Here is a 16,927-nt window from a genome sequence, read left to right on the forward strand (position 1 = left end):
CATCATTTTCCTTTGGTATCTTGGCTCTAGGGCATTCTCGGCAGTCGATTCAGTCATCTATACGATAATAAATTACCATTATATCCTCAATTTATCCTTAAATTCTATTTTTGCCCCAAGATAAATTATCCTTGAGTTCTTTAGAATTTATCGGGTATTACATAGGGTAAGTATGGAGATTCAAGTAGAACAAACTTGATGGAGCATTCAAACAAGAGAGAAGATTTGAAGTATTGGAAGTGTGCTGACTGGTGGAATTCTCAACCGTTGGTGACTTGTTTGTAATTATCTTTAGTTGTAAGTTTGTTATTTTTACTCGTTTGTTGTGTGAGGAGATTATATTTGCTAGTAGTTCTTGCTTAAACAAGGGATTATATGTTGGTTCTAATTCTAATTAAAAGATAGTGTTAATTCTCCTTAATAGAAACTCAAACTAAGTTTTGAGAGCCTTAAGCTAACTCTTGAGAGAGAGGATTAGCCTTTTTAGAGCCGAACCTTTATAAATTTCTCTTGTTATTTATGATTGTGTGATTTTATTGTATCAATCATAATGCAATTACCACATATTAAGATCATAAATTTAAAAATTTTTAAAAGAGTTAAAATTATTAATTTTTTTAAAAAACTCAATTCACCCCTCTTGATATTTTTCTGGACAACAAGTCTATCCTTTTTTTTAAAAAAAAAGATTAAACCTATTTATTTCTAAATTTTCATAGCAAGAGTATTTTGAAAATTGAATGGTCAGACCAGCTGAACTGGAAATTTGTCAAAAAATTGATTCGATTTATGGAATACATTGATTAGATTTTTTATTTTTATGTTTTATATATATTTTTTTAAATATTAAAAAATATAATAATAAATTATTATATATATCATCTATATATCATTTTGATAATATTTGTTTTGTCTAATTTTTTTATTTATAATTTAAATATTTGATCATGAATTTTATTTTACTTTTATCATACATTTTTCTTAATATTATTGTAAAAGTTTTTTAATAATAGGATAATTAAATGTTATATGATAAATATAAATTTTAAAAAAATTTATATCATAATTTTAATTAATGTGTTTATTTTGTTTTGTAAAAATACATACCAATTAGTCCTAATTTAATCTCAAATTTCCAATCCAACCACTAACAGTACATTACTGTCATTATTTTTTATAATATATATAACGTATTAATACATAAATATTATAAAAAAAATATCATAACATAGCTTGGAATGCTTTGCAATTTTGCAGAGAGGACCGTCCGACAGCGAGGGAGAGATTTGCAATGATCAATCTCTCTCTTCCATCACCCGCCAAAGTGGTTCCACCTTCCTTCCAATCTCCCCGTCGAAGCACCTCTTCGTCCTCCAACCAAAGCTTGAAAATTGCCGACTTCGAACCCTTCAAGGACCGTCTGATCCGTTTGGCCAATGTGGGCCGCCTCCACCAGGCAATGTCGACCATTGATCTCATGGCCCAGCGAGGCCTCGCCCCTGACATCCTCGCTACTCCGTCCTCCTCAAATCCTGCATCAGAACTCGTCAATTTGATCTGGGTAAGAAGCTCCACGCCAAGCTTTCCGCCTCGGGGCTTGTCCTCGACTGGGTCGTGCTCAACTCGCTCATCACCTTGTATTCCAAATGCGGTGATTGGGTCATGGCCAGCGCCATCTTCCAAGGCATGGGTGACCATAGAGACTTGGTTTCCTGGAGCGCGATCATTTCGTGCTTTGCGCATAATGGTATGGAAATGCGAGCAGTAGCTGCATTCTGGGATATGGTTGAATGTAGGGAGTACCCAAATCAATTTTGCTTCTCTGCCGTGATTCAGGCGTGTTCGAACGCCGAAAATGCTTGGATTGGGAAGGTGATGTTTGGGTTTGTGATAAAGAGCGGTTACTTTGAGTCTGATGTGTGCGTTGGTTGTGCTTTGATAGATTTGTTTGCGAAGGGTAGCGGTAAACTAAACTGTGCAAGGGAAGTGTTTGATAGAATGCCTGAGAAAAACTCAGTTGCTTGGACTTTGATGATAACTAGATATTCTCAGCTGGGTCGACCGAGAGATGCAATTGAGTTGTTTGTGGACATGGTAGCGAGTGGCTATGTGCCTGACCGGTTTACTTTTAGCAGTGTCGTTTCTACTTGTGCGGAGTTAGAGCTGCTCTCGTTTGGGCAGCAACTGCATTCTCAAGTTGTCAAGTACGGACTGGCTTTGGATGTTTGTGTTGGCTGTAGTTTGGTGGACATGTATGCAAAGTGTGCTGCAGACGGGTCCATGGTTCACTCGAGGAAGGTTTTTGATTTGTTGCCAAAACGTAATGTTATGTCTTGGACTGCATTCATTACAGGGTACGTGCAGAGTGGATGGAATGATAAGGAAGCCATTGACCTTTATTGTGGGATGGTTGAGGATCAAGTTTTACCCAATCATTTCACATTTTCCAGCCTTCTCAAGGCATGTGCTAATCTCTCTGACCCAGCTGCAGGTGAACAGATTTATGCCCATGCCGTGAAACTTGGTCTTGCATCAGTTAATTGTGTGGGAAATTCTCTTATTAGCCTGTATTCTCGTACTGGTAGGATGGAGGATGCCCGGAAAGCTTTTGATATTCTAATAGATAAGAATTTGGTTTCTTACAACACAATTTTCAATGAGTATGCCAAGGGTCTGGATTCTAATGAAGCCTTGGAACTCTTTAATCGAGTTGAGGATATTGGTGTTGGAGCTGATGCTTTCACGTTTGCTAGTCTCTTGAGTGGAGCTGCAAGCATAGGTGCAGCAGAAAAGGGTGAACAAATCCATGCTCGGTTACTAAAAATGGGGTTGGGGTCAAACCAATGCATATCTAATGCTTTGATATCTATGTATTCTAGATTGGAAACATTGAAGCTGTCATACCCCGAGAGCCCAGAGAAGTTAGAATATATCGAGGATAGTGTAAGAAAGGAAACAACACCAGCTGGATACCTTTTGGGCTGAATGTTGGCAAAGAACTCCCAAGTTAAGCGTGCTTGACCTGGGGTAATCCAGGGATGGGTGACCCCCCTGGGAAGTTCGCGTAGGCCCATCAGGGTAAGTTGTTCCGGATCTTTCTATCGCTCGAGCGGGATGTTACAAATGGTATCAGAGCCGACCCCCGAGGGGGGCGTGAGGCCCCTATGGGGGGTGCGTGTAGGCACCTTAGGCGAATCCCACATCGGCCATGCAAGGGGGGAGAGATCTGGGACCAGTTGTAAGGTCACATGACGAGGACCTCATGTGCTTAAGGGGTGGAGAATGTCATACCCCGAGAGCCCAGAGAAGTTAGAATATATCGAGGATAGTGTAAGAAAGGAAACAACACCAGCTGGATACCTTTTGGGCTGAATGTTGGTAAAGAACTCCCAAGTTAAGCGTGCTTGACCTGGGGTAATCCAGGGATGGGTGACCCCCCTGGGAAGTTCGTGTAGGCCCATCAGGATAAGTTGTTCCGGATCTTCCTATCGCTCGAGCGGGATGTTACAGAAGCTGCATCTCAAGTTTTTGCCAAAATGGAAGATCGGAATGTGATATCATGGACATCTATCATTACAAGTTGAGCATAACATGGTTTTGCGGCACTGGGATTGAAAATTTCCAAGAAATGCTTGTAGCGGGTATAAAACCAAACGAGGTCACCTATGTTGCTGTTCTATCAGCTTGTAGCCATGTGGGTATGATCAATGAGGGGTGGATGCACTTCCACTCAATGTACAAAAAACACAGGATAAGCCCAAGAATGGAACACTATGCTTGTATGGCTGATTTGTTAGGAAGATCAGGCTACCTAGAAGAAGCCATTAAGTTCATTAACTCAATGCCATGCACAGCCGATACTTTAGTTTGGCGAACGTTGCTTTCTGCTTGTCATGTTGATGGAGCTACTGAGCTTGGAAAACATGCTGCTGAGATGATTATTCGGCAGGAACCAAATGATCCAGCTGCACATATTTTACTATCAAATTTATATGCTTCAGCAGGTCAATGGGATGATGTAGTAAAAATTAGAAAAAACATGAAAGAAAGAAATCTGGTTAAGGAAGCAGGCTGCAGCTGGATAGAGGCAGAAAATATGGTGCATGCATTTCATGTCGGGGATACTTCTCATCCTCGAGCACGGGAAATCTACGAAGAACTCTTATCAGTTGGCCATCAAGATAAAGAAGATGGGTTATGTCCCTAATACAAACTTTGTTCTTCATGATATTGAGGAGGAACAAAAGGAGAAATATTTGTTTCAACACAGTGAGAAAATTGCTGTGGCATTTGGTCTTATAAGCACATCAATACCAAAACCTATTAGAGTATTTAAGAATCTCCGAGTCTGCGGAGACTGCCACAATGCTATGAAGTACATATCGATGGCAAGAGGGAGAGAAATTGTATTGAGGGATTCTAACCGTTTTCACCATTTCAAAGATGGGGCCTGCTCTTGCAATGATTATTGGTGATGATTTATTTATTAGTTTGAAGCAATGAAAATGGCAGGTTTTGCAGTCCTAGATGTTTTATTGGTAAGCCTGAGCCAACCGGGCGTTTCCTTCTGCTGCTCGCATGAAGACCTGTAAGCTAAACTCAAAAATAAAACCAGATCCAACGACAGGTACGACGTTGGTGGTTGGAGAGGAAGTGGTGGTGGCGGTTGCCAATTGCAGCCCGCGAAGGTGCCGCCATGTCATTGTCTAATAATCACAAGGTAAATTTTTAATTTTTTATTGACTTTGGGCTGTAATTATCTTACACTACGGATGAGGCTTTGGGTTTTTTTCTTATTCTAGCTTGGCAGGAGCCACGTAGGTTTGTTATTAAGTATGTGAGCCAAGGCAATAGATAAAAATAAAATAAAAGTTAAAATTTATATAGCTAACTCAGCCTAATAGAACAAACACTTGGTATGGTATTGTTATAGTTTTTATTTATTTTGTTTGGAGTAATTTATTGAAAAAGTCTCTGAAAACAAGATGAAATTGTGCTTGCAAAAATTGAAATCTCTTAAATAAGTGAAATCTTTGTGGCACTCTCATCATATTTAAAAATATCGTTATTTATCATCACTTAAAAGGAATAAATAAAAAAGAGAAGAAAAAAAGAAATTAGATCCTAGTTTCCATAGAGTAAGTTTCGCACAAGGGCACTCTCATTCATTTTGGCTGATATAAGTTTCCCACAAGGGCAATAAGTTTAAAAAATACATAATTGGTTGTGCACAATATGTTCCACCTTTTGACTATGATTTTAGACTATGTTTGAAACTTGTGGGAGAGACCAAGAAAAATACAAAGTAAGATAACGAGGCATTGGAGAGAGACCGATTTCATTCTGCATCAATTAGAGTGACGTGATTTCGATTGAGAGATCAGATCCCAGCAAAAAAGTATGCTATTTTCAAGTTTTTCAATTGCTTTTGGCTATCAAACAAACAACAACAACAATTCTAAATTTTGGCTTTTCACTTAAATAACATTTATTAAAATGAACAAGATAAAAGAGTATCAAGATAAAATTAAAATATTTTTTAGATCAAAATATGAAATTATTAAGATAAAATTAAGAAACATTTCAAGATTTATATCACATTGTTTGTTAAATTTTTTAGAATTCATTGAAAATTATATTTTTTTTTATATGTTTGTTAAATACGTATGATAAGTATCAAGATAAGAGTTTTTTTTATCAAAATATCCCTCTTACCAAATTCATTCAAAATTATATGTTAACATTAATAACAAATTTATTATTGTTGTTGCTCGATTACAACAATAAATTTGTAGAATGGAAACTGTCGATGGATGACTCTCATGTGGGGTATTCAAGCGATGGATGACTCATTTGGGAGATGGATGACTTTTTCAGACGATGGGCAACATGTGGATTATCCAAACGATGAGTAATTATCGAGAGAAATGAGTGAGTTTTCTTGGGTGGAGCGACAACGATGGATGAGTTTCTTGAAGGTAGTAACAGCAATGAATGAGTCTCTCAGGAGTAACAACAGCGATGGATGAGTCATTTGACTAGGTTGAGAGCGATGGATGACATATTCAAAAAAAAAGATCGAATAGGGACACAGGTGAGGATCCCTGTGCAGACCTTCCAATACTTAAGTTAGTTTCTCGAAAATGTAAAATAGTCGAATGCAAGAGAGAGATATATGAGTGTGAGAGATTGCATACCGAATGAGGGAAAAAGATCCCCTATTTATAGTGATGGGAGGGGTATTCATGTGTCAAGTGACCTAATTTTTTCAGCAAGCATTCCGAATGTAATTTTGACTGAGTCTTGCGAGGTTATCGGCGCAAAGGTGCAAGCACGCAAGCGCGAGCGCGAAAGCGTGCATTAGGCTCCCCTAGAGACTTCTCTCGGGGGTGTGCAATACTGTCGAGAAAGGTCTCTCAGGGGTGTGAAAGTACCCCCGAGAGACATCTCTCGAGGGTGGAGACGCCCTTTTTCTTTGGGGCCACGCTGCTGCGTGGCAGTAGAAGGGGGGAAGCAGCCATGTGGCCATTGTGTGGCTGCTTCATGCAGCCTAGGGCCCTCCCTTCTTGGCTGCACAAAGCAACCAGGCATGGGGTCCCCCCTTTTAGCTGCATGAAGCAGCCAGGCCTCCCACGCGGTGGCCTGCCACATGGCATTTCTGTTTTTTGATCTTTTATTTATTTTTTATTATTTTAGTGGGCATAACAATTATCAAAATAATGTTTTATGATTAATGTGAATTGTTAAAAATTAAAAATAGTGTCTTATTTTCTAAATTCATGTTCAAAAATAGATTATAAAAAGATTAGAAATAATTATTAGTGGAATTACAATAATTCCACATAAATAATTAAAAATTACCAAAACATATTTTCATAATAGATAATAAAATATAAAATTAAATAAAATAATTTAAAAAATCAGTGAAAGAAATTTATATTAGATAATAAAATATATATATGGAGAGAAATTTAAATTTTAAAAATTGGTGAAAGGAATAATGTCATTTAACTTTTAAAAATATCAAAACATATGACAATTTAAAAATGTATTAAATGACATTAATTATAAGATTTAAATAAATAAGTTCTTTTAAAACCAACTTTATTGTAAAAATAAGATTTAATAAATTTAAATTTTAAAAATATATCAAATGACATTAATTATCTTACAAAAGACCTATGGATAATTTAGGTTTATTTATAAAATGTCAAATAAATTTATCTGTAAAAAGTCAGATAAGAAGTTATATGAGGATTTTTTCAAAAAAGATCAAATAAATTTAACAAATTTATTAAAAAGGACAAATATTCAGAATGTTTTCGATATCTAATATTTTCCATTCTAAATCTAATGCTTACCTACTTAATAAAATAGATTATATAATACTAAATATAAAAATTCATTTAAAAGAATTTTATATAAAATTATTTTATGAATACATGTCACAATTCAAATTCATTCTCATTTATTCCAAACACAGTGTAAAGATATTGAAAAACCAAGTAAATTAAAGTTCAATAATATTCAATAGCATTTTGAGAATCGAATAAAATTGATAGATCAGACCAGTTGAATTAAGAACCGGCCAAGAAATTGGTTTAATTTATGGCAAAAAATCATTTAGTAAAAAATTGATTAATTTTTTACGAGAATCATGTTTAAACTAATGAATCGATCCGAGTTTCTTGAGTAGATCAAAATTTTTTAATTTTAATTTTAATTTTATCTTTTATTTTATGTATTAAAAATATAATAATAATTTGAAACATTTAAAATGAGTTAATTTATATTATTAACTTTTTGTTTTTCATTCTTAATTTAAATATTTAATCATGTATTTTACTCTACTCTCTTCATAAGTTTATATTAATATTATTATAAAATTATTTTAAGTGTAAAATAATTAATATTACTTATGCACTTTTAAATATATTAATTATTATGTAATAAATTTTATTTTTAAAAATTTTATATTAAATAATTTTATTCTACTTTATTAAAAAAAAATTCAATTGAACCTCAATGCTGCTATTAATTATTAAACAGTGAATTTCTCTCCGCTGACTTGGGCCTCGACCCAATTCTCCCAACTGTTAAACCCGACAGGTGTCTTCCGGGTCCCCCACGCTTCACCGGACGGGTCAAACATTTTGGTACGCCAAAAGCAAAAGATCCCCTCTCTCAATGTCAAGCAGCCACGTAACCGCTTCTAGGTGCACCGGGGCCCACTTTCCCGCCAAACCAAATCACTTAACCCAAGATCCGAGCGCCACGTTTCCGCCCCACCAATTCCAGCCGCACACGTCTCCCGGCGAAGATCCATCTCACGATGCGGTTTCCCGTGCGCCCCTCCCACGTGGCATACATCCACTGGATCCGGCCCACCTTAAATGCCTTTTCCATTTTCATGCCGTCCCTCCCTTCTTCTGCAATTTTATTTGAATCATCATCGCTCATCGCATTCCCCAGATCATCATATGTATTGGTATTGCGCTTCTTCCACTTTTCTATCTCACGACGACCGGCCTGAGGCGTGAGCCGCCGTCCGCGGCTGTCGGCGCTTTGCGTGGAATAGCGCTGTCTCGTTCCGGCGTGATATGTCGGTACAGCGTGAGACGAGCGCAGGCTCGCCGGAAAAGGTTGGGCATCCGGCGGCTAGAGCTTTCGAGTCAGGTCGCCGGCGGTAGCGGCAAAGTTATATCTAGTGAGAAGTACTCCAAGAATACGGAATCTGAGCGCAGAAAGAGAGATTCCTTAGATTCTAACCGTTTAGAATAGGGTTGGTTTACTCCTTAGATTGAAGTACAATGAACAATTTTGGCACTTCCCTCTAATAAAATTAAACAATTGTCTGAGTTCTAACAATATCAATACAGCATATATCATAACCATTAACGTGATCTTGAGCCTAAAATTATAATAATTTTTTAAAAAAATATATAATAATTAATTTAATCCTAATTGGCACTTTACTCAAAATTTTTAGATACAAATACAACGCATGTTGAATCCCACAAAAAGGATCACATCCTGACCTAAACAATCAATTATGTTAGTCTCTTTTATTAGGTTTTCGTGTTAATATGATATTATAATTAAATTATTTTTTTAGTGTGTATATGAATCTTTAATGGATATATATATATAGTACGATTAAAATAAAAATTACTTTTCATTTAAATTTATTTAAATTAGTTATTATAATTAAATAATAATATTAATAATAAATTATAATATTTAATTATTTTTTTAGTGTGTATATGAATCTTTAATAGATATATATATATAGTACGATTAAAATAAAATTTACTTTTCATTTGAATTATTTAAGTAGCATGAACAAACCACAAACCAACAGCCTATTTAAAATGAATAGATTCTAAAAAGTTTTGTGGAATTAATTTTAATTTCAAACATTTCATGTTGGGAATGAAAAAAGGAAAATTGTTCCTTTCAATTCCACGAATTCAATTATATGGAATCGAATATAATTAAATCAAATTAGATCAAAATTGATGGAATTTTTAAATAAATTTCACAAAACTTAAACAAGCAAGCAAATTTTATAGATAAAACTATCCCTCACTAACTTTTTCTTTTCCAAATGAAGGTTTAATTTCAAATGCATTCCAAACACAAATTTATAAAATTTAAGTGAATTTTATATTATAAATTAAAGAGGTAGTCGGTGTAAATAAAAAATAAAAAATCTAAATAATATTCATTGAGTTATCATTGTTAATTGTAGTTTAGTTTTTATTTATTTTTAAATAAAATAATTTTTTTCATACATATACGTTTCTTAAAGTGATTTGTTTTCCTCGCTAATCACTAAGGAAGTGATGTTTTACGTGCTACAATGACAACCTCCGTTTCCATGGTCTTATTTTAAACTAGACTTGGATGGGGGCACTTCAATCTAGCGCGTGTGGAGTGATATATGACCATTATGGTTGTTGCTTCAGCACATTTGATGGATTATGTTATTTGCATTATGGCCTGGGCCCGTTTTTCGAGAAGGTTTACGTATGGCAGTAGATATTGCTAGAAATAAACAAAATACAGTGATGTGCAAATTAAGATAACAATATAACAAAATAAATAATAGAACAAGAGAAAATACAATAAAGCATGAAGGAATAATAGCTGTAGAATAGAATATCGAATCGGACCAACTAAATACATTCAGGGACTTACGCAAAAGAAAGCCTCTCATCGAACCATCGAACAAGCTTACTCATTATTTTATGTGTAAATTTATATAAATATTAAGGGTATGTTTCATAATATTTAGTTAAAAAAGAAAATATTTTTTATTTGTATAGAAAATAAAAATCATCTCCCCTAAATAAAATTTTTCATGAAAAATAGTCAAAAATATATTTTAGTGGTTGTACCATGAAATTAAATTTTATAAAAAATATAGTGTGTCAAACATCAAAAATAAAATTCAATTTCTTAGATATGACATTTTTTATGTATTTTTCATACTATCAAACACACGCTAAGAGGTTATATTGCTCTTCTAATGTGGGATAAGAGCATTTCCTTAATATTTTTTCAACTTAATGAATATATTTTAAGTATTAATTTCTCATTCACACATTTTTCATTTTGGATATGTGAATATATCAAATCAATCTCCTTATAACGAAGAATAAGAATTCATTTCGATTCGATTAAAATATTTAATGGGTCCAACCTAAATTTAGTCTTAATATAACATGTCTCATCGTTCATTTGTGCCAATTTTCCAATGGATATAGGGGTGGATAATTTAGACATTGAGGAGATTCTTTCGTTGTCATGATTTTGAGTTTGATTAAATGATCTCATATTTTAGTTTTACATAGTCTTTATATTTAGTTTATTCTTGATGTGATAAATTATCGATAAACAATAGTCATTCAACACGTATATAGAGAAACATTAGTAATAGAATATAATATCATCAATCATTAATATCATTAGTAATAGAGATGTATTTTTTAAAATATATAAAAGTACAATTATATTTTAGAAATAAATTTTTTTTATAATTATGAGAATGTAATTACTATAGAGCTTCATTCAATCTAAAGCGCAAGATTTTTACTTTAGATGGAAAAGCCTCGAGACAATAACCTTTGAGCCAATGAATCCAACTTAAAACAAATCAAATAGAAAGTTAACCATGACCAAGGAAAAGAATCAATAAGTATATAATCATCTAAGGTGACTTTTTATATTAATAATTTAAAAGTCTCTTTTAATTTTGATTTGCCATCACTCATCAATTCTAAAAAATAAGATTGTTAAAATTGAGATTTTAAATAAAATCAAAAAAGGATTCATAAAATTGAATCGTAAAATTATAAGATTTTAAAAATAATTAAAAATATTATTTAATTTATATAAATATATATTTATAATGATATAATTTTTTTAAAAATATTAATATCATATAATAACCTTATTATTGCAACCTTATTAGTTTTTAATATTCCTTATTATTAATTTTCATAGCAGCACCTGCGACACCGAGTAATTAGAGATACAATAATGACAACACTGAGCACCAATGGTGTTGCACTAAGGGGAACGAGAGGCACTAACAATGTTGCATGAAGGGGAACGAAAACACTGAGCACCGATAATGACACAACGTCTCATACTCATAGTGACACAATGTTGATTTGTGTGTGAATCAAGTTAATCGAGAGCAACTGAAAGTGAATAGAATCAATCGACGATGGCAAAAGGTGAATCGAGTCGATCTATGATTCATTAATTACTAATTACAGGGCTTCCCAAAACTAATTATAGGCTCACTAATTACTAATTACACAATGTTGCAACACGATTACTAATTACACGCTCACTAATTACTAATTAGTAATTACACAATGTGTTTTTAAGGCAAATCAACTCAAAAACACAATGTTGTTGTTAAGATCACGATTTTAACAACAATGTTAATAAAGGCTCACTAATTACTACTTACAAGGCTTCCTAAGGGCTCTCGCTACGTCGTGTCAATCAGCGCTAGCGTACTGGTGATATTGTTCATAATTGGGCTTGTAACGTTCAATAAATTATAATTTAATTTAAAAAGGATATTAATTAATAATAATAATAATAATAAGTATAAGAATCATGATATTAACAAACATAATAATAATAATAAATTATATTAAAGCTAAAGGCATTGGAGGGGTGAAGTTGCGTGAGTGCTATACATGTTAAATTGCCTAGGAGCAGCCTAAGCTACCATTTAAAATTAAAGAGATGCTCATGTTTAATTGAAGGAGAAGCTGGCTGAGATGGCAGGCGCGCGCAAAGTGAGCTGGACGACGTAGGATCGAGCTTGGGGGGAGAGGGGCTGCTTGTTGTTTGCTGATTTTTTTGGCTGGAAAATCATTTTTTCAGCAACTGAAGGCGCCAATGACGCCGTATGGAGGAAGATGGCAGCAGCAACGTGGCTGCCTCTCCACCAAGCCTTTCTCCTTTTAAATTAAAGCCACTAATCAACCCATTAAGCAGCCTATTGGAGCAATAAATCGGCAGCCAAGAAGAAGAAATTGGGTGGCAAAACGTGCGCACGACAACAGAAAATAGAGAGAAAGTTGGGATTTTTTTTTGGTAAATTTCACCTTTAATCACATATTGAGGATACTAGGTAATTTGAGAAGCTCAATAATAAATTTTGTGCGGTTGAAATTTTATTTAAAACCCAATTTTATTAATTTTGACAAATTATGCAATGTTGCAGTTTGTATAATTTTTACTGCGTTTGGTTAGAAAAAGCCCAAGGATCTTTTCTACGAGGCAAGTTTCCGACCCCTCTATGAAGTTCCTTCTATGGTGAATTTATTTACCATTCCTTCGTTCGTTTCGACCCGTTTATTAATTATGGAATTATGAGCCGTTTGGTATAAATTAAATTTAATAAGCTAGTTTCGATAATTTTATTTGTTGGTGGCTACGGGGGTTTGTGCCACCCCACACTTTTGGGAATGATGCCGAACTCATTTGGGGATTAGGTTCTTAGATGTCCGAATACAATTATGGATTCTTTGACTGTGAATAGGCTAGAGTTGTTGAGTAGTGGGGTAAGGGTCGGCTGTTTGATAACATTGGAGTGACTATAGTACGATCTTTTTTAGGCCGTCGGTCGGACACTCTTAGTCACTGATCGTCGACTGGTGCTGTAAGCACCCTCGCCCGGATATTCCTAACCACCCGAACGGGAACACTTACGGAAGGAGAAAATGAATGAAACACGAGATAAGAACCATCTTGGCATGCATATACAAGAATTAAAACAACGGAAGCGAAAGCTATATACATGCATGCACTACAAAAACACCGCTAGCACAGCAGTCACAAGATAAATAAATGAATTCAGACTTTTGTGCCGACATATATAAGACACGAGGAAAGACCCGGCATAGTAAAAATAATAGAGTAAATCCTTCTCAACCATCAGAGTTGACATGGATTGACGGGACTGCCTGTACACCATACCGACTCTGCCGCTAAAAGCTGACTTCCTTGCCATGGCCCAAGCTGCTATTACTTGGAATGATGGAAAGCAAAGTAAGTCGAGAGACTCAGCAAGCATAAGGAAAGAAAGGCTGAACATATCCTGAAAACTCTCCCCATAATAAACCTCCAAGTATACACAAGTCATGAGACGCTACAACACAATAGCATAGCATAATAAAAACACATACCGGTCCTTGGAGCCCACATAAGACACAAGGCACCCAAGTCCCATACCAACCTGTCGTTGCCCTGAAAGGCAACATAAATCTCCAACAAACCTGCGCGCCCTGTCCTGGGTTGGTACTCCCGTCACCCGTCCATGTCGGTACTCCCGACACCCGAGCCATAGGCTCCCTCGAAACGATACTCCCGTCCGAGAACTATATACTACCAGTAGCCATGCAATGCACATAAAATGAAATGGCGTAGTGAGCATCAACGTGATACACTAGTGCCCATACATCCAGGCATCAGGCCATGCTCCACCCACATAATAAACCACAGGCGATGCATACACCCGTGTTGGATGCAACCTAACCAAACTAGAATGTCTGTGTCCAAGCATACTCAATAAATGAATATCCCAACATGCATCCCGTACCCATGTACATATCAAATCATGAACAATAATATAATGAATCTAAACGTACAGTAAATCACATACTGGTAGAGCTAGTCAGCAGTGCCCGGCACCAGTCAACAGCGAGTGACTAGGAGTGTCCACCCGATGGTCCACATCAGGGCCGTACAATAGTCTACCCCAACATCACCAACAACCGACCCCTGACCCACTGCTCGATAACCCTAACCGAACCATAAATAAATCCGAGAAAAATTGTAAAGAAACCCGCACGTCTAGGAACCTAGTCCCCAAACTGGGTTCGTCATCATTTCGAAAGGAATGGGGGCAGTACAAACCCCCGTAGGCACACGATAAATAAAACTCGAGAAGTCTCGAATTTAATTTGAATTAAAACAAATGAATAATAATTCAATAATTAATTCTAGGTGCCGAATTAGAGTAAGGGAGAGAATAAAATACGAAAAATCATGGGGTCTCTCATGGGAATTAAAGAACAGAAAGAGAGGGTCAGGCGTTGTCTTTACACGGCCATTTCCTGCCTTTCTTGCACTCCCGCTGCGAAGTAAAACGTTTAATAGCGATTAATAAAATCGTGGCTCACAATAATTAAATCTAACTGTATAATATAAATAATTTAACTGTCTAAAATCCCACCTAGGCGCACCGCACATAAAACCCCAATAAATCTCATATTTATTTTAAATTAAATCATAACAATATCATCCTCAATTTATATATATAATTACTACGCGACACCGAAACGAGTTAAGGGAAGGCGAGGGGTTCACAAAATGAAAAGAAATCACAAGGGTAGAAGAGAGCTTGTCTCGTTTAAGCTGATTACAACGTTTCCCCGCTTAAACACCACCAAATTAATACACGCCGTAAAATAGAGTAACTCCCAAAATTAACAAAATTAGGCCCAAAATGAAATTTCAACCATACAAAATGTTTAATACATATTTATTTACTCACCTGGCTAATTAAAACCCATTTAAACCAAGTTTAATATTGGATTTCTGCTCAAAAATAGCCCCTGCGCGCACTGTTCTTCTTCTTCCTATCTTCCTCTCTGTTCGCTGCTAAATTTCGGGCGAAACTTCGCTGAAATTGGCTTTTAAAAAGCCAAAGAATTGGGCCACCAGAAGCTGCCGCGTGGCAGCCAGCTGGTGCCACCGCCTAGCCCCAAAACGACGTCATTTTGGGGCTGGGTTTGCTGAAAAATCAGTAACTTTTCCTTCCTAGCGCACGCTGCCCCCTAGCCTCGAACCCGCAACCGCCTGGCTGGTCCCTCGCGCACGCGACCAGCTGGGTTGGCTGCTTCCTTCATCCATTAAGCGTTCTTAATTAAATTTAAGGGATTCTCAACCAACTTTCGAGATTTGCATCAACGCCTCAACACTTTGGAAAACTTCACTTGCACCCCACATTTAATTACACTAACACCCCGAACTTTCCCTAAAACTTCACCTAATTATTTCTTTCATTTCCATAAATATTCCTAATTAATTTAATTAATTACCCTTAATTTCCTATTTCCTCAAAACAACATAAATTATTATCTTTCCTTAACTCTCCAAATAATTTAATATTTCATTTAAACTCCAAGACAAATAATTATTTTCTTTAAACAATAGTTACTCAATAATCACCGAAATGAAAATTAAATCAATATTTATTTCTCAATTCCAGGATATTACAATTCTCCCCTCTTTATTAGAATTTCGCCCTCGAAATTCGTGCTCAATCCATCTCCTCAAGACATGCTTGCAATTCTCATGATATTACTCAACATCACCTCTGGGATATTCCATATCATCATTTTCCAGTATCCCCACAAGTCAAAATCTACTAAGTATCATATTTGACTTAATACACTAGCACATCTCCCCAATTCATCACCTCACTTGGACCACGTTATGACCACCAATACCTTAACCAACTTAAGGGACTTCATCAATCATATTACCTACAACAACAAGGTTCTCCTATTACAACATCATAATCCAACTGCTCTCCAAAGCTATCTCGCATTCCCATCGCACTTCCTTTTGATACTATCACGACTACATATCAACCTAAGGGCGAACTCAAAATTCAGAGATATTCAATTCCGATGATAAATTGATTCACAACACCAAGCTTAATGCAAATGTAGCTAACTTCAATATACAACCGGTAGAGACAAGAGTGGAACCATCGTCTTGCATGACAAGAGGCTAATACTCAGCAACGTAATCGATACCTGCCACGCACTCATGAAGCATAGGAACATGAAAGCGATATGACATACTCAATCACGAATTCAACAACAATATCCTTTAGTCTGACTTTTTTCAACTGATTCTTAACTAGGTACACAGCATTTTCTCGGCAGTACTTTCTCCCACAATTTGTCGCGTATGCTTAGGGTCCCGTCAATAAATATAAGTAGTCGTTTAATCAGGACTATCAAGAAATAAACGTTCTCCACTTAATACATCTCGAGATCTAAATGTCACCAGATGATCTCCTCTCCTTAAAGGAATTAACATACCCAATTGCTAGTTCCTACTACGACTTATTTGGTGACCACAACCCTCAGTCTTGTCCTATTGCCAATCTTAACTCCAAACAGCTAATTGGCCATACCTTCTCTCGATCGCTAAATACTAACCCTGACCTCTTCAAAGACTCTATGAATTAACTGGAACACGATCTTTAAAACCAATGTTATCTGCTTTGTAGCCTGTGCGACTTAAAGCACCTCACTGTATCAGTAACTATTATATTCCACAAGGCATCTCATAGGTCTCCCCAACAACGAAAAGTAAC

At 35.7% G+C, this 16,927-nt stretch overlaps 1 protein-coding gene and 1 pseudogene across 1 annotated transcript in view; both read left to right on the forward strand.

Annotated features, from left to right (window-relative positions):
• LOC127787567 (rust resistance kinase Lr10-like) overlaps positions 1–16,927 on the forward strand; it is an 87,527-nt gene that overhangs the window by 18,290 nt on the left and 52,310 nt on the right. The gene's annotated exons all lie outside the window — the stretch shown is intronic.
• On the forward strand, positions 1,253–4,891 carry LOC127787589 (pentatricopeptide repeat-containing protein At3g49170, chloroplastic-like; annotated as a pseudogene).

This window comes from Diospyros lotus, chromosome 1, assembly GCF_014633365.1.
Source record: "Diospyros lotus cultivar Yz01 chromosome 1, ASM1463336v1, whole genome shotgun sequence".
Lineage (NCBI taxonomy): Eukaryota > Viridiplantae > Streptophyta > Magnoliopsida > Ericales > Ebenaceae > Diospyros > Diospyros lotus.